General features: G+C 43.7%; 1 pseudogene; it reads right to left on the reverse strand.

Annotated features, from left to right (window-relative positions):
• Nucleotides 1-24,306: 24,306 nt before the first annotated feature.
• LOC144000122 (5S ribosomal RNA) lies at nt 24,307-24,425 on the reverse strand (annotated as a pseudogene).
• Nucleotides 24,426-25,452: the final 1,027 nt, after the last annotated feature.

Genomic DNA, 25,452 nt, shown 5'->3' on the forward strand with positions numbered 1-25,452 from the left:
CCACCCAGTAGTCCAGGGGTTCATCACCCCTCAGAGCGTCCACATTGGCCGTTAACCCGATGTAGTCAGACACCTGTCGGTCTAGGCATTCCCTGATGCTGGATCCGGATGACACCTGTCGATGGGTCGGCTGAAAGAATGACCTCATATCCGAAGTCACCAACACATCTTCAAACCGACCTCTTCTTGCAGGCGCTGTTGGATTGGTACCCGCAACTCCTTCTCTGGGAGTGGGAATTGCTCCTCTGCCAGCGCACGCAAAAGCAGAATGCAGCATTTCTCGAAGCAAGGCCTGGAAGTGCTCCATTCTGACAGCCCTCTGTGACGGCGGTAACATTTCCGCCATTTTGTGTTTGTACCGGGGGTCTAAGTACGTTGCCACCCAGTACTGGTCTTTGACCCTTATGCTTTTTATACGGGGTCCCTGTTAAAACACTGGAGCATGAAGGCCCCCATTTGCACTAAACTGGAAGCGGTGTGGTGGCCTGGCTCCTGCTCATCATCCAGGATAATGTCGTCCTCTTCATTCTCCTCTCCCCATCCACGCACAACAACAGGGATCCCAGAAAGGTTTAAAGCATGCTCTTCTTGCTCCTCCTCATCCGCCCCGGCACCATCCTCCTCTGACTCCTCTTCAGACTCCTGTTGTTCACTTGTCTCAGATAGAGTAGCCCCCCCTGGGAATTCATCCAGCATTGCGACTTCCTCATCTTCCCGCTCCTGCTCCTCCACAGCTTGATCAATGACACGATGCAATGCATGCTCCATAAAGAAGGCATAAGGTACCATGTCACTGATGGTGCCATGGCTGCGACTGATCAGTTTGGTGATCTCCTCAAATGGCTGCAGAAGTCTGCATGCGTCGCGCATGAGCAGCCACTGGCGCGGTGAAAAAACCCAGCTCCCCAGAACCTGTTCTGCCACAGAGCTCATAGAGGTAGACGTTAACTGCACGTTTCTGCTGGAGCAGCCTAGCATATAGAAGTTTGAGTTCCATCGCGTCTGGCAATCGCAAATAAGACGTCTGACCGGCAGATTGTGTCGCCGCTGAATGTCAGCAAGGCGAGCCATGGCCGTGTAAGATCTTCTGAAATGGGCCGAGATTTTCCTTGCCTGCCGCAAGATGTCTTGGACCTCAGGCTATTTGACAACGAATCGCTGCACGACCAAGTTTAAGACGTGTGCCATGCATGGCACGTGCGTAATTTTGCCCTGTTTCAATGCGCTAAGCAGATTGGCACCGTTGTCACACACAACTTTATCAACTGTCAAATTGAGCGGTGTTAGCCACTGATCTGCCTGTGAACGCAAAGCTGAAAGGAGTGCCGGGCCAGTGTGGCTCTTGGCTTCCAGGCACAACAGACGCAGCACAGCATTGCAACCTCTCACCTGGCATGTCGAATAGGTTCTGGGGAGCTTGGGCAGCACAGCGGAAGAGACGTTAGCAGCGGAAAAGGAGGAGTCAGCCGAGGAGGAGAGGGAGGAGGATGGAGTAGGAGGAGGAGGACAAGAAGAGCCAGGCCTGCATGCAACCCGTGGCGGTAAAACCAAATCTACACGGGTGCCACGGGTTACATGCTTGACGGCCGTCAGAAGGTTCACCCAGTGGGCAGTAAAAGTGATATACCTTCCCTGCCCGTGTTTGCTAGACTACGTGTCTGTGGTCAGATGTATCTTGGCACCAACACTGTGTGCCAGAGATACATTCACTTGCCGCTGAACATGGCCATATAGCTCTGGGATGCCCTTCTGTGAGAAATACTTCCTTCCTGGGACCTTCCATTGTGGTGTTCCAATGGCCACAAATTTTCGAAAGGCCTCCAAGTCCACCAGTTTATATGCAGTAGTTGGCGGGCTATGAGTTCTGACAAGCCAGCCGTCAAGAGGGTTATCCGGTGTCATCATTTTTTTATGCTCGAACATTTGGCCCATGGAAGCCTGCCTTTTTGCAGAAAAACGTGAGCTTGGAGTGATGGAAGGTGGAGTGGAGGACAATTGTGAGGAGAGAGGAGAAGTAGAAGACGAGGCTGGACGGTGAGAGCCTGGAGTGTGGCTTTGTGTGTTCCGTTGCTCCCACTGGGCTCGGTGATGGCAGCTCATGTGCCTTCTTAAGGCGGTCGTCCCTAGGTGAGTGTTGGGCTTACCGCGACTAATGCGTTGACTGCAAAGATTGCAGATGGCAACACTATTGTCAGCGGCGGACACATTAAAAAAAGCCCACACTGCGGAGCCATGTGCCGGCGTCCTGGGAGCACCACATGGTCGATGCCTCGCTTCTGATACATTAGTAGTCTGCTTTGTCCCTCCTGTGCAATGTAAGTTATTCCTGCTTCTCCTCCCTATCTGCTGGTCCATATCTCCCTCTGAACTCCCCTCCTCTTCCTCTCTTGTGGGCACCCACGTGACATCACTAGACACGTCATCATCGACGTCACCTTCCCACCACTATAATTAGAGATCTCGGAGTAGGCAGCAACAGCAGGGACCAACCTCCTCCTTGGGCTGATCTGGGTACTGTCGTCAGACTGCTGAGTGGCGGTTGCTGCTACCTCCTCTTCCTGATCCAATGCCAAGAGTGGCTGCGCATCAGAAATGTCTTGATATGGATCGGAAAATAATTCCTGTGACTCAAGCGGAAGGTATGTGGTGGTGGTGGTGTTGGTGGTAGTGTCTTTGGGGGTGCACATAGCAGAGAGTGAAGAAGAGGGTTCAGATCGAGAGGATGAGGAGGGTGCAGAAGAGTAAGGCTGAGTGAGCCACTCAACCAAGTCTGGTGCTTCCTTTGACGTAATCGCACGCACCTTCTGCAATTTCCCACTTTGGCTCAAGCCTGTTGCTCCTGCCCTACCCCTACCACCCCTGCGGAAGGGCCTGCCTCTTCCTCTGCCTGTCATTTTTTAAATGACCCTGTGACAAAAGTCTCTAGAGAAGTGCAGTATGTATGTGGAAGAAGGTATATAACACCCCGCTTCAATCTGTTGTTTTTGGGGGCCACTGGTCTATCACACCAGTTACAATACTTTTTTTTTGGATTGCGTTTGTCACTCTGTAGTATCGCTGCAGAACCGCTCAGCAGTCACAATGCTGCACAGTGGAAACGCACTATACTATGCTTTCTATATGTGCAAGTATTTTATACGTGTATTACACAACTATATACTGCACACCAAATAGTACACCTATACCAATCCTTAAGGACCTTTGTGCAACTAGTAGCTAGGGATTAGCAGACTGTACCTCACTCAACCCTATATACTGTACTACTCTATACCATACCAGTCCTTATAAGGACCTTTGTGGAACTAATAGCTAGTGATTAGCAGACTATACCTCAGTCCCTACACTGATAAAGGACTGCTGCAGAATAGGGCAGCAGTCAGCAGTAGTGCACCTCAACCCTATATATTGTGGACCTATACCAGTCCTTAAGGACCTTTGTGGAACTATTAGCTAGGGATTAGCAGACTGTACCTCACTCAACCCTATATACTGTACTACTCTATACCATACCAGTCTTTAAAAGGACCTTTGTTGAACTAGTAGCTAGTGATTAGCAGACTGTACCTCAGTCCCTATACTGATAAAGGATTGCTGCAGAATAGGGCAGCAGTCAAGTATAATATTCTTTCTATATTTGGAAGAAAGAATATTATATGTGTACAACCCTATATACTGTCCTACTCCTATACCATACCAGTCCTGAAAAGGACCTTTGTGGACCTAATAGTAACAGCTAATGATTAAACTGACTGTCCCTCCCTGCTACACACAGCGTCCTGTCCCTCTCTACACTGACAAAAGACAGGCTGCTGCAACAATCACTTGCACAGCAGTGCACTCAACCCTATATTCTGTACTACACCTACACCATACCAGTCCTTAAAAGGACTTTTGTGGACCTAATAGCTAGCGATTTGTGTCACTGCAGTCTCTCCCTGCTCCACACAGCAACCTCTCCCTATAGTGACAGAAGAAAGAATGTAAAATGGCCGCCGGATCGGGTCTATTTATAAGTTAGGGGGAATGTCCAATTGTCCATGTGCTGAAATGTCTCAATTGGCTGTCCTGTACCCCATGATGGATGTGTCATCATGGGTCAAAGTTCTTTCACACTGTAAACACATAAGTCCGCCGGGCGAACAGCGGCAATAGTCTGCCGATTGGGCGAATCGCGAACAGGCAAAATTCGCTGCGAACCGACCGCCGGGCGAACAGTTCGGCCATGCCTAATCTTCGCTCCTCCGTGGACCAGTCAGTGACTTTGGATACTTCCCCTTTACTTTATTGATATGCCTGATTACTACCAACTTTTGTGAGTAGCCAGCTGGCTATGTTATTTTATTATATTAAATGCTTTTATATATACTGCACTTAGTTTGGCGCACTTCTCCTTTCTTTTCAAAACCAACAGTGCCTCCTCTAAAAAATTAAAATCCATTTACCATTTCCTTTGTTGTGAATCTCTTTGGTTCTTCAGTTATTTCTTCCTCTTGGCTCTCTTTAACCTTTTGCTGGGCCTTCAATTCCATCAGGTCTTCATTAGTAAGCTCCTCGTGTTGCAAAGCAATGAGTTCAATGAAGTCTTCCTCTTGCAGATTCAGCTGCAGCTTCTCACTGACAATAACTAAGTTGCCTAAGACCTCTTTGGACTCCTCCCTCACCTTCTAAAATACACGAACACCATGAACAAACTGTGGGCAAAGGATCTTCCAAACCTCATTCATAGTGATGGCCGTGACCTCACGCCAAGTAAAGTTAATGTTTTTTATATCCTTTTAGATGTTATAGTTCCTCAAAACTGTCAGAAATATGTTCCCAATTCGTCAATCACCTTTATTGCCTGGTGAAAAGTGTCACATAAATAATATTTCTTGAAAGTTGCAATAACTCCCTGATTCATAGGTTGGATAAGTGCCATAGTATTCAGTGGCAGATGCACTACTTTGACATTGGGATGAAAGTCATCGATGAATAGGGGGTGACCCAGAGCATTGTCAAGCAGAAAAAGAATGTTGAATGGGACAACTTTCTCCAAGCAATATTTCTCTATCTCTGGGATGAAGTGGTGGAAAAATCAGTTAAGGGAAATATCCTGCGTACACCAGGCTTTAGACTTACTCTTCCACACAACAGGAAGAAAGCAAATGGTTATGTTTTTAAGGGCTCTTGGATTCTTTGCTTGGTAAACTGGGAGAGGCTTCAGTTTCATATCGCCAATTGCCACCAAACAGAAGAGTTAGCATGTCCGTTCCTGCTTTATAGCCTGGCAACAACTTTTCCTCCTTACTGATGTAACTTCAGTGTGGCATCCTTTTCCAGTACAGTCTCATCTCATCTACATTAGAAATCTGCTCAGGCAAATAAGTGCCTTCATCAATAATTTCTCGAAGTGTTGCAGGAAATTCCTGGGCAGCTATGGTGTCTCTGCACTTGCTGCCTCACCACTTACTTTTACATTGTGAAAGTTGGCTCTAGCCTTAAACCCATGAAACCAGCCATGGCTGGCATTAAAAGATGCACCTTCTGATTCTTTACTGCATTTTTTTTTCAAGTCCTCATATAGGCTTATTTCCTTTTCTTGAATTATCATTAGGCTTGTAGGGATTCAAGGCTAATGTTGATCCTGCATCCACACACTGAGAAGTTTCTCCATTACCTCTATAACTTTTCCCCAATTTTTTATGTTATTGTTGACATCATTTGTTTTGGTTTCTTTGTACGTATGGCTTGCATGGGTTGTTACTGACATGTGGTGAAAATCGAATGTCAATAACACTTTTAGAAATATATTTATCTTGAAAAATGGTAACGTGTTCAATACTTTTATCCACTAAATGTTTGATAGGGCAGGCTATTCATTGGGCTGCCATTGCACCAAAGTTTAAACCTGCATTACATTCTTTAATCTGTGACACAATACACTTTAGTGTGTTACAGTGTGTTATGGTGCACTGCAAAGCAGGATCATTGGTTTAATGTACTGCCATACAATTCAAAATAAACATACTACCACAACACAGGGCTTTGAAAGGGCTCTGAGTGTGTGTGTTGTGTAGCTGTCAGTGAATTTCATTGATGTTTCATGCTATCAGTAAAATTTCCCAGAGGATCCACAGTTTATAAATAAATTTACTACTAATAATTACAATACATATTAAAAAAGTATTTTATATATACCATAGGCTAGCATAAATGTGTGTATAAGGTGGTTTTATCTAACATAATTACATGCTCCTAAAACCACAGAGTAAACATAAAATGTAAACCACAAAACATAAAATGGAATGTTTAAAAGTAATTTTATATAAACGCATTACATGTTTTCTTTGCATAGGCAAGGATTATAATGTTCTAAGCATTGGGGGTTTACAGTACTAAAACTTGAGCACTCAGAATCTGGTGCAGCTGTGCTTGTAACTTCTTCTAACTTGAGCTTGTTCAGTTAATCTTTGACAATAAGGGCCCTTATACACGGGCTGTCCGATTATGTCCACCTGTCAGTTATGGATTTCCCCTTTGGGGAGGTGGATGTCAGCGGTGACATGCACGCTGACATCCGTCGCTATCTGATCTGATCCTGTTCACAAAATCCAGATGGATGGTGGACCTATTTTCCATCCTTCTAGTGGATAGGATCGGATGAAAACAGACTGGCGGTCCGTTTTTCATCCAATTTACCCATAGAGGAGAGTGGGACTGAGTCTGTTTCCACTCTGCACAGCTTGCGGAGACTGACATGTCATCCGCCTGCTCAGCAGGTATCAGAGGAGTGATCCCCCGTTGAGGAAATGGAGGCGCTCGTGTAAAAAGGGGCCTAAAACCTGGAGGCTGTTTGGTTTCTCTGCAAAGCTGCAGCAGATTTTGCACGTTTCAGTTTTAGTAAATTCCACTCCATTGTGTCTTTCAAGTTTTAACATCCATAAATGATTAGAAAAAAGCATATATAAAATGTATAACAGTGAAGGAACACTTTTAGCATTAAGTTACAAGGAATACAACAAAAACTGCTAAAGAGAAACCAAGCTGTCAAAAATTGGGGAAGAAATGTCAGTTTGCAATAGCAAGTGAGACACTGAAAAGCTTTAAACATATTAATAGCAAAAGACAAGGCCATCACACACAGGCCACTAAAATGAGAACACAAAATTGGTCGCTGGGGACAAAGAGAAAGCAAACCTTTTAAACATCTTCTTTAGCCCTGTGCATACAAAGGAAAGTGCTGGGCTGATTGTTGAAGTTATTCCTAAACCATTGTTACTAATTTTCAGAGACTTATTAGTATCTGGATTTGTACAATGGCCTAGGACAAAAGCAATTGTGTTAGCTATATTTAAAAAGAACCTAGGCTTAATAACAGTATGCAATGCAATTCTGCAGCTTGTGAGATAACAAAGCATTTTCTTAAATTAAAGGCATAGTCCAACTTTTGCAAAAATAACATATATATATATGATATAATAATTAGATCAACATTATAAAATAAGAAACATACATTCAATTCAGTTTTTGCTTTTAGGCTTGCAGGGCACTGCAACTGTGATTCGTGCATTGCAGGTGCAATACTCAGGGTCTTACTAACACTTTCCCCAGGCACAGGTCATTACAGAAGGAAAGATCTGGCTATAGAAGTGCTGCTGAAATACAGTGATGAGGGAGGTGTGCTCTCCATGTGTCGTATCTGCCACAATGGAATATAGGACTTGTAGTAGTGTATACAAACATCGGAAGACTACTAAATTAAAAAAGTGCATTGGGGTCCAAATAAAAGCATGGAGGAGGTATTTAGCACACTTTATATCTCTACATTTTTACTATTTCTATGCTTAGCTTTTTTTTTTTTTACTGCTATGTTTGGTAAGATTTTTATATCATCATAACAGGGTGTTACATAGGTTGCTATTGATTACACTAGGATATATACAGTTGTGTGCTATGTACATGTATGCTTATTGTCACTATGTTGCCTTAAGAAAAGGGGCCCTGTGAGACCCTGAAACATTGCTTTCTTATGCTGTATATCTGATGCTGTCTTCACAATAAAGACTTGAAATGCATTGTTTTGGAGTGCTTGTGGCTTCGCATCTTTGCATCTAAATATGGGTGTAAAAAAAAAAATACATATCTAAAAGGTGAACTAAGCTTTTAAAACAGGCAGACTTAATATAGAGTGAGAATTAAACTTGCCCCTAGACAAAGTATTAGTAAGATTTGAGTTACATTTTTATTTGGCACCACAGCCCACACAAAAATGGAACTGGAAAAAGTTCAGAGAACAACACTTAGGCCAGGTTCACATTTCTGAGGCCGAGGTTTTGTGCCTTGGGTCTGGCACGTGTCTGTTCACCGGTTCAGGTGCGATTCAGGTCCATGCCCCGTGACAACATCCTGTTGATGAAGAAATGCGTAGGGAGGAGGAGCGACGTACTGACGTCACCACTACACGCCTAGTCCCGGAAGCTATGGGCTGTTTACGAGGAGCGTTATGGGTATAGGTACTCTTTCTTTTTAAAAAAAAAACGTAAATCTTGGATAGAACACTCTATATATATATATTGATCATTTTGCCATATAATATATTAACAAGCTGTCTTTTTTAAGTGGAGTATTTCACTCATCCAGCATCTGAGGCCTAGTTATATGTAGTACATATACTATAGTTTAGCCTCTTATCCTATGTTAAGAATATTTACATATTATAGAGAAACATTTATATTCATTATTGTCATATAATTACTACCTTTCAGAGCCTTGGCCTTATGCTATTTTATTTGTTCCGGGCAGGAACAAATTTCAACTTTAACAGGTATTTAAATTCTTTAACATAACTACACACATAATGAACACTATAGACTTCTATTTTATAATTCTTTGTTTACACCTTACAGGGCTTTTCCTTTCCAAACCCCAGTGTGTCCTCAGGCTCTCCCTGTCCTTCTGTTAGATTATCCCTCCTCCCATAGAGGAGGAAGAGGGGGCTTTGTGGGCTCACGGCGGGTTCCTCCCTGGATGTGACACTTGTTAGCATCTACATATGTTTTTGCCATTGGGGGTCTCCGGGACATGAACTTGAAGGCATCTATACCCTCGAATCTTTTTAATGACACAACTATTGGAATGTTTACCAAATTGCTACAATATTTATAAGTGACTTTTAACACTGTATTTTGAGAATGTTGTATGTCATTGAATAAGAGTGCTACCACTATATGTTTACTTACTGTTCTATTCTAGAGATATGGTTTCTTCTTGCATGCATCCCTGAAGAAGGAGGCAATTTAGTACTCTGAAACGCGTCAGGTACAAGAAATCACATAAAGTATTGTATATTTATATATATGATGATGTATAAATTTTAGATGTGTTAAAGCATTCCATGTTTTTATACATACATATTTTTCTCTATATTTTCTAAATAAATATTTTTGTAAACATGAATACACTTTATTCAAATCTTTCTGAAATTATATTGTGCCTTAAAAGTCCACTGTCACTGTCAGATATGCAAGGACATGCAACCAAAGCAACTTCCTCATACAGGAAGGGATTTTTGCTTTCCTCTGAATTAGAAACAGACTCGGAATTTGAGAATGCAAATATATGTGTATTTTTAGTTTAACTCAATAGATTTGCACTGTTTTAGACAGGATAGTATAGGACAGTATGGAATTACCTATTAGGAGACCTAATAGAATAGTAGTTCCCATATAAGCCGTGTTCTCCTTGTTTGGCAAACACCCAAATTTGCAAGGCGTTTGGTGGGTGTTCGCCCCGCTGAACGCCTTGCAATGCACTGTGCAGCGCACAGTGCATTTTGCACCCTGATCGGGCAAAGCTTTGACTAATCAGGGCAGAGTATAAGCTGGTTGTTAAGGAACGGGTTCAGGAAGCCGGACACGGCATTCTTAACAACCGAGTCATCAGCTGTCAATAGTAAAAAATAAAAAAAGGCAGGCAGCCTTCATGTGGGCGAGAGTGTTTTTTTCTGGTGAGGTGGGCGGTGTGATTGACGATGGATTTCCATCAGGGGACAATATGTTTTTCTTTTTTTAATAAAGGAATTGTCAAAAATGGTATATATGTGTTTTTATTACTTTTTGATACTTTTTGGGTGAATATGTATGGGTACTTTGTACCCGATATTCATTCACATGGGGGGCCAGGATCTGGGGGCCCCTTTGTTAAAGGGGGCTTCCAGATTCTGATAAGTCACGTGCCAGCAGACCGCCATAACTACCGGCCATGGTTGTGGGGATGAGGCCCTTGTCCCCATCAATATGCGGACAAGGTGCTTTGGGGCGGGAGGACAGAGCCCTCCCTGCCCCAAATCACCTACCATGTTGAGGGCATGTGGCCTGGTATGGTTCAGGAGGGGGCTCACCCCCTTTTCTTAACCTGCCAGGCTGCATGCCCGGATAAGGGTCTGGTATAGATTTTGAAGGGACCCCACACTGATTCTTTTATGATTTTGATGTGGGGTTCTTCCCAAAATTCATACCAGGCCCGAAGGGTCCTTTTTTTTCAAAAGCTGGATGTCGGCAAACGCAACTGCAAGTCATTTTAAAAGTGATTTGACTTTCTTTTTTTTCTATAGAAATTTTATTTTTACTGCAGAATGTTCTATATATGCTACAGTTGTGCAACTTTACAGGCAGACTAAGGGGACCAGTAAGGCACTATATTTAAAGGAATTTTTCATTTTTATTGTTGCACATTATTTTATAATTAAAATCACTGCTCCTGAAAAAACAATTGTTTAAAAAAATGCATTGTTAAAGTATCCAGACTCTCATACCCCTTTATGGCCAATTATTTGAATACAAGCCTTCAAAATGTTTTTCTATTCAGCTTCCATAGACTTCAATAGGGTTTGCCCTTTCAGGTTATAACTTTTCCTGTGTTTGGGAGTTCTGATGCATCTTTGTCAACAGCAAATAGTCAACTTAAAGCAGAGCTCCACCCAAAAGAGGCAGTTCCGCTTTAAGGTTGCACTTTTTTGGGGGGGATACTTGGTTTTGACAGGTACCTGCTCCCACTTCTGATTGAGTCACCTAGGCGATCAGAGTATAAGTTCTCCTTTCCCCCTCCCTCCCTGTCATCTTCTGGGAGACATCACAGGTCACGCATCACAGACTACAAGACCATTCATGATGTGCAGCGTGGCTTGTTGTGAAGCCGCAAGCTATCACAGCCAGATGCCCCCAGTTGAGATGCCATTACTGGGGACAGAAGATGGAGGAAAGGAACAGTTCAGGTGAGGACATCACTGGATCCTGGGACAGGTGAGTGTTTGTTTATTAAAAGTCAGCAGCTACAGATTTTGTAGCTGCTAACTTTTAATAAACAAAAAAATGACTGGAGCTCCTCTTTAATAACATGTCTGGACAAATAGTTACATGTTTGTATTGATTACTGGCAATGAGCATTTTTATTTTTGATTTTCTGTGATGTTGTAAAATGTGGTACTTTTTGAGGTCAGTTTCAGTATAGTGCAGTGATGGCAAACCTTGGCACCCCAGATGTTTTGGAACTACATTTCCCATGATGCTCCACTACACAGCAGAATGCATGAGCATCATGGCAAATGTAGTTCCAAAACATCTGGGGTGCCAAGGTTCACCATCACTGGTATAGTGTGCTTTGGAATTGTATGCTATTGCCCTTACATTAGTATTTAACCCTGAATAAAAAAAAGCAAATAAGACATTCATTATCTCATCTGTACTCCTTGTTAATATTGGCCAATCCTTTTCTTCAACAAAGGGAAAAATATCTACAAATAAACTTCACACAAACTCAAAAAGATAAAATTTTATTATTTCCTCGTAAGCCCTCAGTGGCAAGCAGATTTCAAGAAGGAGGATATAAACTCTTTACTCAATTTGTAGGCGCTGTTGGAAATTGGAGGGTATCCTAGTTCAAATTTTTTTGTGAATATCCGAAGTTAAATGACTTTTGGGATATGGTTGAACATACAGTTAAAGAGATAACAGTGTGTCTCTTATAGCATATTTACTCCATGATACACCCTTTATCCAATAAAAGTTATAAGTAGTGCAGGTATACATGCAAAAGCAGGTATACCTGCAATTTGGAAGAGTCCAGTTGCCCTGACTAAATCTCGATGGATGGCTAGAATTACGGAAATCCAGGAAATGGAAGATCTCCCGATGTTAATGAAGGAACAGGGCAAGAAATATTGGTGAACCTGAACTCCATATTACTTGTATAAAGACCATTTCCATTTAGAATTGGAGGGTTAATATTTAGGAGGGTAGGGTAATACACAGGACCTGAGTGAGATGTAAGGGGGAGGGTTTTTTTCTGCTTTTTTGGGGTAGTGACATGGTTCTTTTAAAGAGAGAGAGAGAGAGAGAGAGAAAGAAAGAAAGAAAAAATGGAATAAGAAACATCTACTCCTATCCTAGTAGGGTTTGAAAATGTGGGATAATGTTTAGGTAAGCGTAATTTAAATTTGCAATAGGTCTACATTTTTTTTTGTTTGTGTAGGGTGATTGGTAACTCTCTGGAGATGTAGTAATGATTTAATTGTATATATTTATACATAAAGAATTTTTATGTTTTTTCATGAAGGGGGGTAAATCTTCCAGTGGTTACGTTTTCTGTTTTTGGTGGTATGTATTTAAAATGCACAAAAAAGAACCCAAAGTAAAAAAATAAATACATAAATATAAATATATATATATATATATATATATATATATATATATATATATATATATATATATATATATATATATATATATATATATACAGTGTTTTTCCACAGCTCTATCATATATCTTTTGCCGGTATTGATTTTTATACAAAGTGCTGTTCTATATTTTCACATGCGAGTGGTTTTAATCTATATTTAAATAAACACTATTGCTTATTTTATGTTCTTTGAGTAAGCACTTTTGCATGAGTGTTAAAATGAGCCAAAGGCATTGGTGGAGACCGAATACTGGATGGGCTTTACAAACATGCTTGCGATGACAACTTTGTAGTGTGGGGTAAAGGATATCTGGTAACCTTTCTCCCTTAAGGGCACAGTGGTTCACAGTTGGGGAAGTGGTGACATTAATCACAGCTTTGTGTTCTTCAATGATCTTTTTCTAATTTCACTGGATTTTCTGATATATGGACTTTATCTTGGACTTTCTTTAAATAATATGAGATTGTATATATATTTGATATAATGATATATTGTTTCACATCACTTTTTGTATAGTTTGAATAAGGTCACATATATTGTTTATAAATTTACATTGGGGGATTCTGTGCTACCTTTTATTCTATAGAATCTTTCATATATGTGTCAATGATCCAATATGCTCACATTCTCTCCAGCATAGTGGGGGGTGTCTGGGGGAGATTGTGGACAGGCTTTGTGAGGTGTCATATTACTTAGAATTTTCTTCACTGTTTCCCAGTGGGTTATGCATCTTGAGGCTTTGAGAGCCCATTGTATCATGTAGTTGTGTAATTAAGGTCAAGTATAATTCTTTTTTACCAGTGCTCTATGGAAGGTAGCTTTGTTGAATAGTAATATTTGGCTGTAGCAAAAGGCAGTTTGTTTGGGCTGAAGAACAGTAAAATAGGGAGTGTCTGCAGGCAACAGTGAACCATGGTAGAGGATCCTTGCAAGTTTGGGGCTGTATTTTTGCAAATAAGTTGGAGATTTGGTCAGGACCCATGGTATCCTCCATGCCGGGAAATACAGGCAGATACTTATCCACGGAGGCGTGTGATTGACCCTTACATTTATTATGCAGCAGGACAACAACCCAAACATGCACCCAATGTCATTAAGAACTATCTACTGTGTAAAGAACAAGGAGTCATGGAAGTGATGGTTTGGCTCTTACCTAGCCCTGTTCTCAACATCATTGAGTCCATCTGGGATTACATGAAGAGACAGAAGAATTTGAGGCAGCCTACATCCACACAAGATCTGTAATTAGATCTCCAAGATGTTTAAAACAACCTACCTGCTGAGTTCCTTCAAAAACTGTGTGTAAGTATACCTAGAAGAATTGAAAAAGGTATGCTGTTTTGAAGGCAAAGAGCGGTCACACCAAATATTGATTTGATTTGGATTTCTCTTCTGTTCATTTACTCATTCATTTTGTTAATTGATACAAATAAACTATTAAAACTTCTATTTCTGAAAGCATTTCTAATTTGCAGCATTTTTCTTTCACACCTTCGTAAGACTTTTGCACAGTTCTGTATGTATATAAGAAGAACAATGGAGGGCAGGAGAATGTGGTGTAAGACTGAGCAATGGTTGATGAATATAGCACCCAACAGCACCTTGATATTAGTTTTAAACTTTTAACATTTTTGAAAGCTTGAAGTTTCCGTAAGTCCTTACAGTAAGTCCTTACACAGTAATTTTTGGCAGTAACATTGAATAGTTGGGCCTAAACATATTAGAATTGGGGAAAGTTAGATTCTAACCTAGGTATTGTAATGAAGAACAAGGATATTTTGGATATATCAGCTTTGATTTGAGGTGTTATATTTAATGCTAACCTCTGAAATTGAATTTGTACAGGAAAATGTTTATATTCACATATGAGGTATCATCCTTGTGTATCCATAAATCTTTTCTTGTTCATTCTATTATTCAATAAAATAAAAAATAGCATCTCTATATAAATGCACAATTGCCAAAATTGCAGACTTTAGTAGGATATACAGCACCATTCCTGTGACATATTGCAGTGGCAATGTTTTCTTTGTAGACTGCCTTACTCCCATGTATCCTTTCATGTTGATGCCTACATTTTGGTTTATTTATTTTCATGAGTCAATGAACTTTATTTACCCAATATGCTTTTATTATAGCCATGCCTAATTTTAGGATCATATTTTTGGATTGTTATATAGACTTTTCAAGCAGTTTAGATAGCGATAGGCATCCATTTAACTAAATTCAAGAGCTGAAGTTATTTCTGCACATTTTTATGTACAAGTTTGAATAAATATAATACACTGGGTATTTATATTGAAGGCTGTTATGTTTTCACAGTGGAACCCCTTCTGACATGATTACATTTTTTTTAGATTTTTGTAATCATAAGATTTAACATACAGTATCTCACAAAAGTGAGTACACCCATCACATTTTTTAAATACTTTACTACATCTTTTCATGTGAAAACATTGAAGAAATTACACTTTGCTACAATGTAAAGTAGTGAGTGTACAGATTGTATAAGAGCATAGATTTGCTGTCGCTTCAAAATAACCCAACACACAGCCATCAATGTCTAAACTGCTGGCAACAAAAGTAAGTACAGCTCTAAGTGAAAATGTGCAAATTGGGCTCAATTAGCCATTTTTCCTCCCTGGTGTCATGTGACTCATTAGTGTTACAAGGTCTCAGGTATGAATGGGGAGCAGCTGCATTAAATTTGGTGTTATCGCTCTCACTCTCTCATACTGGTCACTGGAAGTTCAACATGACACCTCATGGCAAAGAACTCTCTGAGGATCTGAAAAAACAGGATTTTTGAAAACAGCTTACCTGTAAAATACTTTTCTTTGAAGTACATCAGGGGACACAGCCATAGTAGTTACTATGTGGGTTATAGGCCACCTTCAGGTGATGGACACTGGCACTCCCTAAATTAAAAAGTGCATTCCCTGTATAGCCCCCCCCACTGATGGGAGCACCTCAGTTTTGTAGCACAGAAATACACATGTATACCAAAGAAGGGAGGGACCTCAGTGTCCCCTGATGTACTTCAAAGAAAAGGATTTTACAGGTAAGCTGTTTTTAAAAATCCTGTTTTCTTTTCATACATCGGAGCCATAGTAGTAACTATGTGGGATGTCCCATAGCAATACCAACTGAAGGGAGGGAGACACAACAATAGTAGAGCACCAAGAGACTAGAAGACTCATACTGCAGCCTTCAGTACACTGCGCCCAAAGGCAATATCCTCATGATCTTTTATATCTACTTGGTAGAATCTGGTAAATGTATGGATTGAAGACCAAGTTGCGGCCTTGCAGGTCTGAGCCATGGAGGCTTGGTGATGCACTGCCCAAGAAGCACTAACGGCTCTGGTGGAGTGCCTTTAAAATGAAAAAGGAGGAATTCTCTTTTTTAAGCCAAAAGCTTGAAGAATCACTTGAGGAATCCACCTAGAAATCATAGATTCTGATGCTGCCTGTCTTTTTTTAGGACCTTCAGGCAACACAAACAAAACATCTATTTTTATGCATCAGAGCGTTCACCTTTAAATGCACCTTGACCGCACTCACCACATCAAGAGAATGTAGTGACCTTTCTTTCAGAGAATGAAGTTCTGAAAAAAATGAAGGCAGAACAATATCTTTGTTTAATATGAAAAAAAACTGACACTACCTTCAGAAGGAAATTAGGATGAGGCCGCAATCCAACTTTATCCTTAAGAATAATCCAATATGACTCTTTACAAGAAAGGGCAGCCAACCCTGATACTCTTCTTGCAGAAGATATGGAAACCAGGAAATTTATGTTCCCCGTCAAGAGGACCAAGGTAAAAATCCTGAATTGGCTCAAAAAAACTTTTTGTAAAGCTGATGGGACTAATCTTAAGTCCCAAGGATTCAGGGGTGACCTAACTGGAGCATTTAAGCCATGTTTCCCCTGAATAAGTTACGAACCAGAGAGTGAGAAGTAAGTGGTCATTGAAAAAACATGATAAGACTGATACCTGGCCTTTGAAAGTACTCAGGGCCAGCTTAATTTTCTTACCCCATCCGTGGGAATTCAAGGATCCTATCCATGACATATTTCCTGAGGTGCCAACTCCTGGATTCACACCAGGAGACATATGCCTTCCAGACTCATTAGTATATGACACTGGAGGCTGGCTTCCTAGCATAACCAAACTAGAAACTACTGAAGCTGACAGCCCAAGGTCTTATTTTAGAATGTGGGTCTCAATAGACAAACCATTAAATTTAGCATTTGTAAGGAAGGATGGAATACCGGACCTTGCAAAAGAAGGTCTGGCCACAGTGGTTGGGACCAAGGAACCAAGGGTCCCCTACCACCATCTTCATGATCACGGCTAGGGATGAGCTTTGTGTTCGAGTCGAACGCATGTTCGACTCGAACATCGGTCGTTCGTGCGTTCGCCGAATTCCGAACGTTTGGGCCGTTCGCGGCAAAATTCGTGTGGCCCACAATGCACTGCGATGGCGCAATGCATTGCTGTCTCACGATTGGCCAACCATGCACTGTGACCCCGCATGCTTGGCCAATCGCAGCGCCAGTAGCGAGGAGAGCAATGGTTGGCCACAGGCATCCTGCCTGTGGCCAATCATAGCTCAGGCTGTGTAGTGCACGCCCCACACTATATAAAGCTGCCTTTCAGGCGGCCTCGTGTAGTGTTTGTTAGCATCTGAAGCAGTGGGTGTTCTGTGTACCTTCAACACAGTTACACACCAATCGTTTTTGGCTGATTTACTATTTTGCTCTTGTGTAGTGGTTACTGTCTGTGCCCTGACCGCAGTATACACCACTATATTCACCTCACCTATATAGCTAGTGATCTAGCTTTAATAATAGAGCTTGCAGTCAGTAGTGTTAGTGCGTGCTGTCTGCGTGCTCTGTTCCCAGTACATACCGCTATTATCCACCTACATAGCTGTTCTCTATTTGGGCCCGATTGTCATCTGCAGGAGTTATTGGAAGTTGTGTGTGCCTCCAGCACAGCACAGTATACATCTGTATATACCCCTTTAACTCTGCTGTTTTCTGGTTATTGTCTGCATGCCCTGACCGCAGTATACACCGTGATATTCACCTCACCTATATAGCTAGTGGTCCATCTTTAACAATAGAGCTTGCAGTCAGTAGTGTCACTCAGGAGATAGTGCGTGCTGTGTGCGTGCAGTCTGTACCCAGTACATACCGCTATTATCCACCTACATAGCTGTTCTCTATTTGGGCCCGATTGTCATCTGCGGGAGTTATTGGAAGTTGTGTGTGCCTCCAGCACAGCACAGTATACATCTGTATATACCCCTTTAACTCTGCTGTTTTCTGGTTATTGTCTGCGTGCCCTGACCGCAGTATACACCGTGATATTCACCTCACCTATATAGCTAGTGGTCCATCTTTAACAATAGAGCTTGCAGTCAGTAGTGTCACTCAGGAGATAGTGTGTGCTGTGTGCGTGCAGTCTGTACCCAGTACATACCGCTATTATCCACCTACATAGCTGTTCTCTATTTGGGCCCCGTATTGTCATCTGCGGGAGTTATTGGAAGTTGTGTGTGCTTCCAGCACAGCACAGTATACATCTGTATATACCCCTTTAACTCTGCTGTTTTCTGGTTATTGTCTGCGTGCCCTGACCGCAGTATACACCGTGATATTCACCTCACCTATATAGCTAGTGGTCCATCTTTAACAATAGAGCTTGCAGTCAGTAGTGTCACTCGGGAGATAGTGCGTGCTGTGTGCGTGCAGTCTGTACCCAGTACATACCGCTATTATCCACCTACATAGCTGTTCTCTATTTGGGCCCGATTGTCATCTGCAGGAGTTATTGGAAGTTGTGTGTGCTTCCAGCACAGCACAGTATACATCTGTATATACCCCTTTAACTCTGCTGTTCTATAAAAAAGGCATCTGCAGGAGTTAGTGGGTGTTGTGTGCCTCCAGCACAATATAAACTACCCAACTACTGTTTTACCCAACTCCCTTCAGGCTATTACCATGTCTGGAAGGCCAGCAAGGAGAGGCAGACAGGCCCGAGCCGATAAAAGAGGGCAAGCAGGCTCTGTGTCTAGAGACAACAGTGCTGGTCGTGGACGCGGTGCATTGTCATCAGCACGTGGCCATGGGACATGCTTGTCCTTCTTTTCTGCAGCTGGACATGTTGAACCGCAACATGCCAACGACTTGGTAGAGTGGATGACCAAGCCCTCTTCATCCTCCTCATCCTCTCTCACCCAGTCTCAGGGTAGTAGAAAAGCAGCTGCCAACACATCGTCGTCCCTCCTCTCAATGTCATCATCAGTGACTCCTTCCCTAGACCCACCACGTCCTCCTGAGGAGTCTCCTGAACTCTTTGAGCACAGTGTTGGGTACATGCTCCAGGAGGATGCCCAGTGTTTGGTGGGCTCTGATGATGACACTCAGCTAGAGGAAGGCAGTAGCGTGAGCGCAGAGAGAGAGGATGCTCAAGAAGCACAGCAATCTGGCAGTCATGTTCCACAAGCTGCAGCATACTGCCAGGTTTGCTACAGCGAGGAAGAGGGAGGGGATGATGAGGGCACTGACTCCACGTGGGTGCCTGGAAGGAGGGAGGAGGAGGAGGAGGCACATGTCCAACGAGGCAGGATGCCCTCCGGGGGCCAGCTTAGGGGCAGCACTCCGACTGAATCACACCGCAGAGCTCCGCCTGCGCAGAGCGCTTCCTCTGCGCGTTATTCTAAAAGTTCTTTGGTGTGGGCCTTTTTTGAGACGAGTGCATCAGATCGCACCGCTGCTATTTGCAACATATGTCTGAAGCGTATCTCACGTGGCCAAAACATCAGCCGCTTGGGCACCACATGCTTGACCAGACATATGTTGACCTGCCATGCAGCTCGTTGGCAAGCATACCTCAAAGACCCACACCAAAGAACAAAGCGGACCTCTCCTTGCTCCTCATCAGCTGGCATCTCCAACCCCACTAGACCTTCAGTCCTCTCTGAAACCTGCTCTGAGAGGAATGAAGGTGTAGAATTAGGTGTGTCACAGCCAAGTGCTTCCGGGAACTCTGCTAGTGGTACATCCACGTCCGATTATAGCAGGCAAATGTCCCTGCCCCAGCTGCTGGACCGGCGGAAGAAATTTACTCCCAGCCATCCACATGCCCAGCGGTTGAATGCTAGCTTGGCTAAATTGCTAGCACTTCAACTGCTGCCTTTTCAGTTGGTAGACTCGGCCCCCTTCCGTGAGTTTGTACAATGTGCGGTTCCTCAGTGGCAGGTCCCCAAACGCCACTTTTTCTCACGGAAGGCGATTCCGGCTCTCTACCGGCATGTGGAAGGCAATGTCCTTGCCTCGCTAGACAGGGCGGTCAGCGGTAAGGTGCATATTACCGCTGACTCATGGTCCAGCAGGCATGGACAGGGACGTTACCTGTCTTTCACGGCCCATTGGGTCACTCTTCTGGCTGCTGGGAAGGATGCAGGACAAGGTGCAGTAGTGTTGGAGGTTGTTCCGCCACCACGCCTCCAAAATGCTACTATTGGTTGTGACACACCTCTCTCCTCCACCCCCTCCTCTTCTTCTTCCTCCATGGCCTCTTCCAGTGCTCTGTCCTCAGAACCAGCGGTGCTCCGTAGGCGTTGCAGGGGCTACGCAAGTACGCAGGCAAAACGATGCCATGCCGTGCTTGCGCTGGTTTGTTTGGGGGACAGGAACCACACTGGGGCGGATGTTTTGTCAGCTCTGCAGGGGCAGGCCGAGAGGTGGTTGACGCCACGCCAGCTTAAGCCAGGAATGGTGGTTTGCGACAATGGCACCAACCTCCTCTCCGCCCTCCGACAGGGACAACTGACCCATGTGCCCTGTGTAGCTCACGTCCTTAACCTGGTGGTGCAGCGGTTCTTGGGCAGGTACCTCGGCTTACAGGATGTCCTGAAACAGGCCAGGAGAGTCTGTGTGCATTTCCGCCGATCATTTAATGCCTGTGCTCGGCTGGCTGAGCTCCAAAAGGAGTTGAACCTGCCCAAGAACCGCCTTATATGTGACATGCCCACCAGATGGAACTCAACATTGGCCATGCTGCAGCGGCTGCACACGCAGCAGAGGGCCATCAATGAGTACCTGTGCGACTACGGCACCAGGACAGGGTCAGGGGAGCTTGGTTTTTTCTCACCACGCCAGTGGGGCATGATCAGGGATGCATGCACTGTCCTGTCACCGTTTGAGGAGGCCACAAGGATGGTGAGCAGTGACAGTGCATGCATCAGTGACACTATACCTCTTGTCCACCTCTTGGAGCATACGCTGCGTGGAATAATGGACAGGGCACTTGAGGCAGAACAGAGGCAGGAAGAGGAGGACTTCCTTGCCTCTCAAGGCCCCCTTTATCCAGACAGTGTTCCTGCTGTGCCACCCATCACACAGGAAGAGGGTGAGGAGGAGGAAGAGGAGGAGGAGGATGATTGTGTCAGCATGGAGGTGGAGGCTGGCACTCAGCATCAGCAGCAGCAGTCTTATAGGGATGATTTACAGTCCCAAGAAACACGTGGACTTGTACGTGGCTGGGAGGAGGTAGCTGCGGATCATGTTGTCCTTAGTGACCGAGAGGACTCCGGACCGAATGCCTCAGCTAACCTACGCTGCATGGCCTCCCTGATCCTGCAAAGCCTGCGGAAGGATCCTCGTATTCTTCGGATCAAGGAGAGGGACCATTACTGGCTGGCCACTCTCCTTGATCCACGGTACAAGGGTAAGGTTGCCGACCTTATCTTGCCATCGCAGAGGGAGCAGAGGATGAGACATCTCCGGGAGGCCTTGCAGAAAGGTCTGTGCAACGCGTTCCCAGAGACTGGGAGTTCACAAACTCCTGGTCCTGGACAACGTGTTGCTGAGGCATCAGTCAGAAGGAGCGGTGGAGAAGGTGGCCGTCTGACTGATGCTTTCAGACAATTTTTTAGTCCGCAGCCCCAAGGTATGATTGGTTCCAGCACCCATCGCCAGCGTCTAATTTACATGGTGCAGGAATACCTAGGGGCAAGGTCAGACTTGGACACCTTTCCCACCGAAAATCCTCTGGCTTACTGGGTCTTGAGGATGGATCACTGGCCAGAGCTTGCACAGTATGCAATTGAGCTACTGGCCTGTCCTGCATCCAGCGTTCTTTCGGAACGCACCTTCAGTGCTGCTGGTGGCTTCGTTACCGATCACAGGGTGCGCCTGTCCACCGAATCAGTTGATCGACTGACCTTCATCAAGATGAATCAGTCTTGGATCACCCACAGCTACCAAGCACTTGAAGCTGATGTAACCGAATATTTTTTTTTGAAATACCACATCCCTTCAAGACTGCCTATGCTGATGCTGAGTGACTGTCCTGTTATGTTGATTGTCTATCCTCTTCCTCCTCCGCTGATATGTTGGAAGAACATTTTTGGTTCTGGGTGATGCCAGCAGCCCAATTTTTCTGCCCCTGTTTAACAGGGGCGTTTAAGTACAATTTTTGATGCAATGCTTTGCAGCAGGGCTAATTCCTGCAATAAAACTAGAGTGTATGGCAGAGGTTGCAGTGTGATGGCACCAGTGCCTAAGGCCCAATTTTTCTGCCCCTGTTTAACAGGGGCGTTTAAGTACAATTTTTGATGCAATGCTTTGCAGCAGGGCTAATTCCTGCAATAAAACTAGAGTGTATGGCAGAGGTTGCAGTGTGATGGCACCAGTGCCTAAGGCCCAATTTTTCTGCCCCTGTTTAACAGGGGCGTTTAAGTACAATTTTTGATGCAATGCTTTGCAGCAGGGCTAATTCCTGCAATAAAACTAGAGTGTATGGCAGAGGTTGCAGTGTGATTGCACCAGTGCCTAAGGCCCAATTTTTCTGCCCCTGTTTAACAGGGGCGTTTAAGTACAATTTTTGATGCAATGCTTTGCAGCAGGGCTAATTCCTGCAATAAAACTAGAGTGTATGGCAGAGGTTGCAGTGTGATGGCACCAGTGCCTAAGGCCCAATTTTTCTGCCCCTGTTTAACAGGGACATGTAATTACAATTCTTGATATAATATTTCACAGGAGGGCCCCTTCCTGTGCCCACCCAGAGTAACGGTGAGGACTTATAGTGTTGTGGCACCAGCACCACAACCACCAAAGGTCAATTTTTCTACCACTGTTCAACAATGGCATGTAATTACAATTCTTGATATAATCGTTCACAGCAGGGCGCTCCAGCGCCCACCAAGAGTCACTTTGAGGGCTTACAATGTTGTTGCAAAACCAACACCTTGTTCCGCCATTTCTGCAGAGCATATAGGGCAGGCCCCTACTTTCAAACATCCAATTTACAAACATCTCCTACTTGCAAACGGAAGGAGACAACAGCAAGTGAGATGAAAAAAGATGGACGACAAAACAAATTATACAGGGGTGATAACCCTTCCCTATGTTTTCCAAAAAGCTTAAAAATAGTTTTTTTGACTGGAGCTACACTTTAAAAATGTACCAATTGAAAATTACAAACAGATTCAACTTAACACAACAAACCTACACAGTCCCTGTCTTGTTTGCACCGCCTGTATACTGCTGTTCTGAGTATATAGGGCCTGGGGGGCCACACGCATTTCCTTTTTTTTTTAATATGGGTACGGGGTTCCCCTTAATATGCGTACAAAACCCAAAGGGGCTGGTAATGGGCAGGGAGGGCTACCCATGCCATTTTTCTGAATGATTTTCAACCATATTGCAGGAACCAGATATAACATTAAAACCGCAAGCAGTTTTAAATGGTGTTATTTCCGTTTAATGTCATTTTGTGCAGGGACTGTTCTAAACACGGGAAACACGCGGCACTTCACAGGCATACTACAGACACCCCCCAGGCACCATATTTAAAGGAATATTTCACTTTTTTTTTTTCACTTTAATCGTCATTAAAATCAGTGCTCCCGCCAAAACGGTAGTTTTTAAAAAAAAAATTTGCAGTGACCCATGTCCCCTGAGGCAGGAGGCAGGTCGCCAAACCCTTTTTAGGACACTATCTTGCATATTAGCCGTTAAAATTAGCACTTTCCAATTCGAACGTTCGAGTCCCATAGACTTCAATGGGGTTCTAACGTTCGTACCGAACGCGGGGGTCGTTCGCAAGTTCTGGTGCGAACCGAACCGGGGGGTGTTCGGCTCATCCCTAATCACGGCAAACCAAGATCTCCTGGGCCATGCTGGGCCACAAGAATCACCTCATTCCCTTGTTTGCTTCAGGAGGGAAAGCATATATCAGTGAAAACTGATCCCATGAAAATAACAAGGCATCTATTTCGCATGCCATCGGATCCCTTGTCCTTGACACAAAGTTGTCGATCTTGTTGTTGAACCCAGACACCAATAGACCCACATGAGGAACTCCCCTTGGCATATTGACAAAATGATTTCAGGGAGAAGGAACCATTCTCCCAGAAAAAATAGTAGTCCGCCTGCCAATTCTCCATTCCTGAAATGAAATTACTGATAGGCAAGAAATGTTGCTTTCTGCCAAACACCTCATTCTGGGCCGCATGACTTCTCATGCCCCCTTGGTGATTCAGATAAGCCACAACTGTGGTATTGTCAAATTGAGCCTATGGCACCTGGTATTCCCAAGCGGTCTCACATCCAGGTACTAACCAGGCCCGAACCTGCTTAGCCTCCGAGATCAGACAATATCGGGCACTTTCAGGGTGATGTGGCCATAGGCTGGATCCTGACAGGACAATAGCCTGAGCATCCAGGTCTCCAGGGCCAGGCGTACTGCCTGAATCTCTAGAATATTGATGGGCAAGGTAATCTCTGATCTGGGCCATTTCCCTTAGACAGATGTTTCTTCCAGGACTGCTCTTCAGCCCAAAGGGCTGGCATTTGTTACCACTTTCCAGGTAACTGGTAGAAAGGATCTTCCTTTTAGAAGATTTGTGGATATCAACCATCAATTGAGGCCCTGGCTCACTTTGGTGGATAAATGCAAGGGGAAGTCCAGAGTTTGGATCTTCTTGTTCCAAGTTGACAGGATACTGTTTTGCAGCAGTCTTAAATGGAACTGTGCATAAGGAACGGCCTCGAAGAAGCCACCATCTTTCCTAATAAACAAATGCAAAGATAAATAGAAGGATTCTTCTTCGTTTTGATCCACCAAATCGTTCCTTTAAGGAACCAATTCTTTCCTAGGGTAAAAATACCCTTTAGTGGACTGTATCTATGATCAGCCCCAAGTACTGCAATCTCCTTGATGGTTTTAAGAAGGATCTTACTAGGTTGAGGAGCCAACCCAAGTATTTCAGATAGCTGGCTGTGGTAATCAGACCTTGGTTTAAATGGGCTACCGATTGACCCATTAAGAGTAGATCGTCTAAGTAGGCTAGTATCGTTATAATTTGAGCCCTTAACTTGGCTAAAGGATGGGCCAGGATCTTATACACACTCGAGGTGCAGAAGCTAGCCCAAAAAGGTAGAGCTTCAAACTGGAAATGAATATTTTCTACCTTGAAACGTAGAAATTTCTAGTGAGCGGCACATGGAGATAAGCTTCCAGGATGTTGATAGATGCCCGAAGTTCTCCCCCTTGTAAGAAGAAGACTACTGATCAGAAAAATTCCACGCAGAGAAAGACTTCTTTTTATCTGGATCCTTAGGAACGTTTGATCTGAGAAAAAACGGGAGATGGGGACTCTTGAAACTCCAGATTGGAGCTATTGAGGAAGTCCCAATCGTCTTCCTGTCAGATCTAT

Source organism: Lithobates pipiens, unplaced genomic scaffold (assembly GCF_037356315.1).
Source record: "Lithobates pipiens isolate NorthernLeopardFrog02 unplaced genomic scaffold, aLitPip1_a1.2 Scaffold_19, whole genome shotgun sequence".
Classification (NCBI taxonomy): Eukaryota; Metazoa; Chordata; class Amphibia; order Anura; family Ranidae; genus Lithobates; species Lithobates pipiens.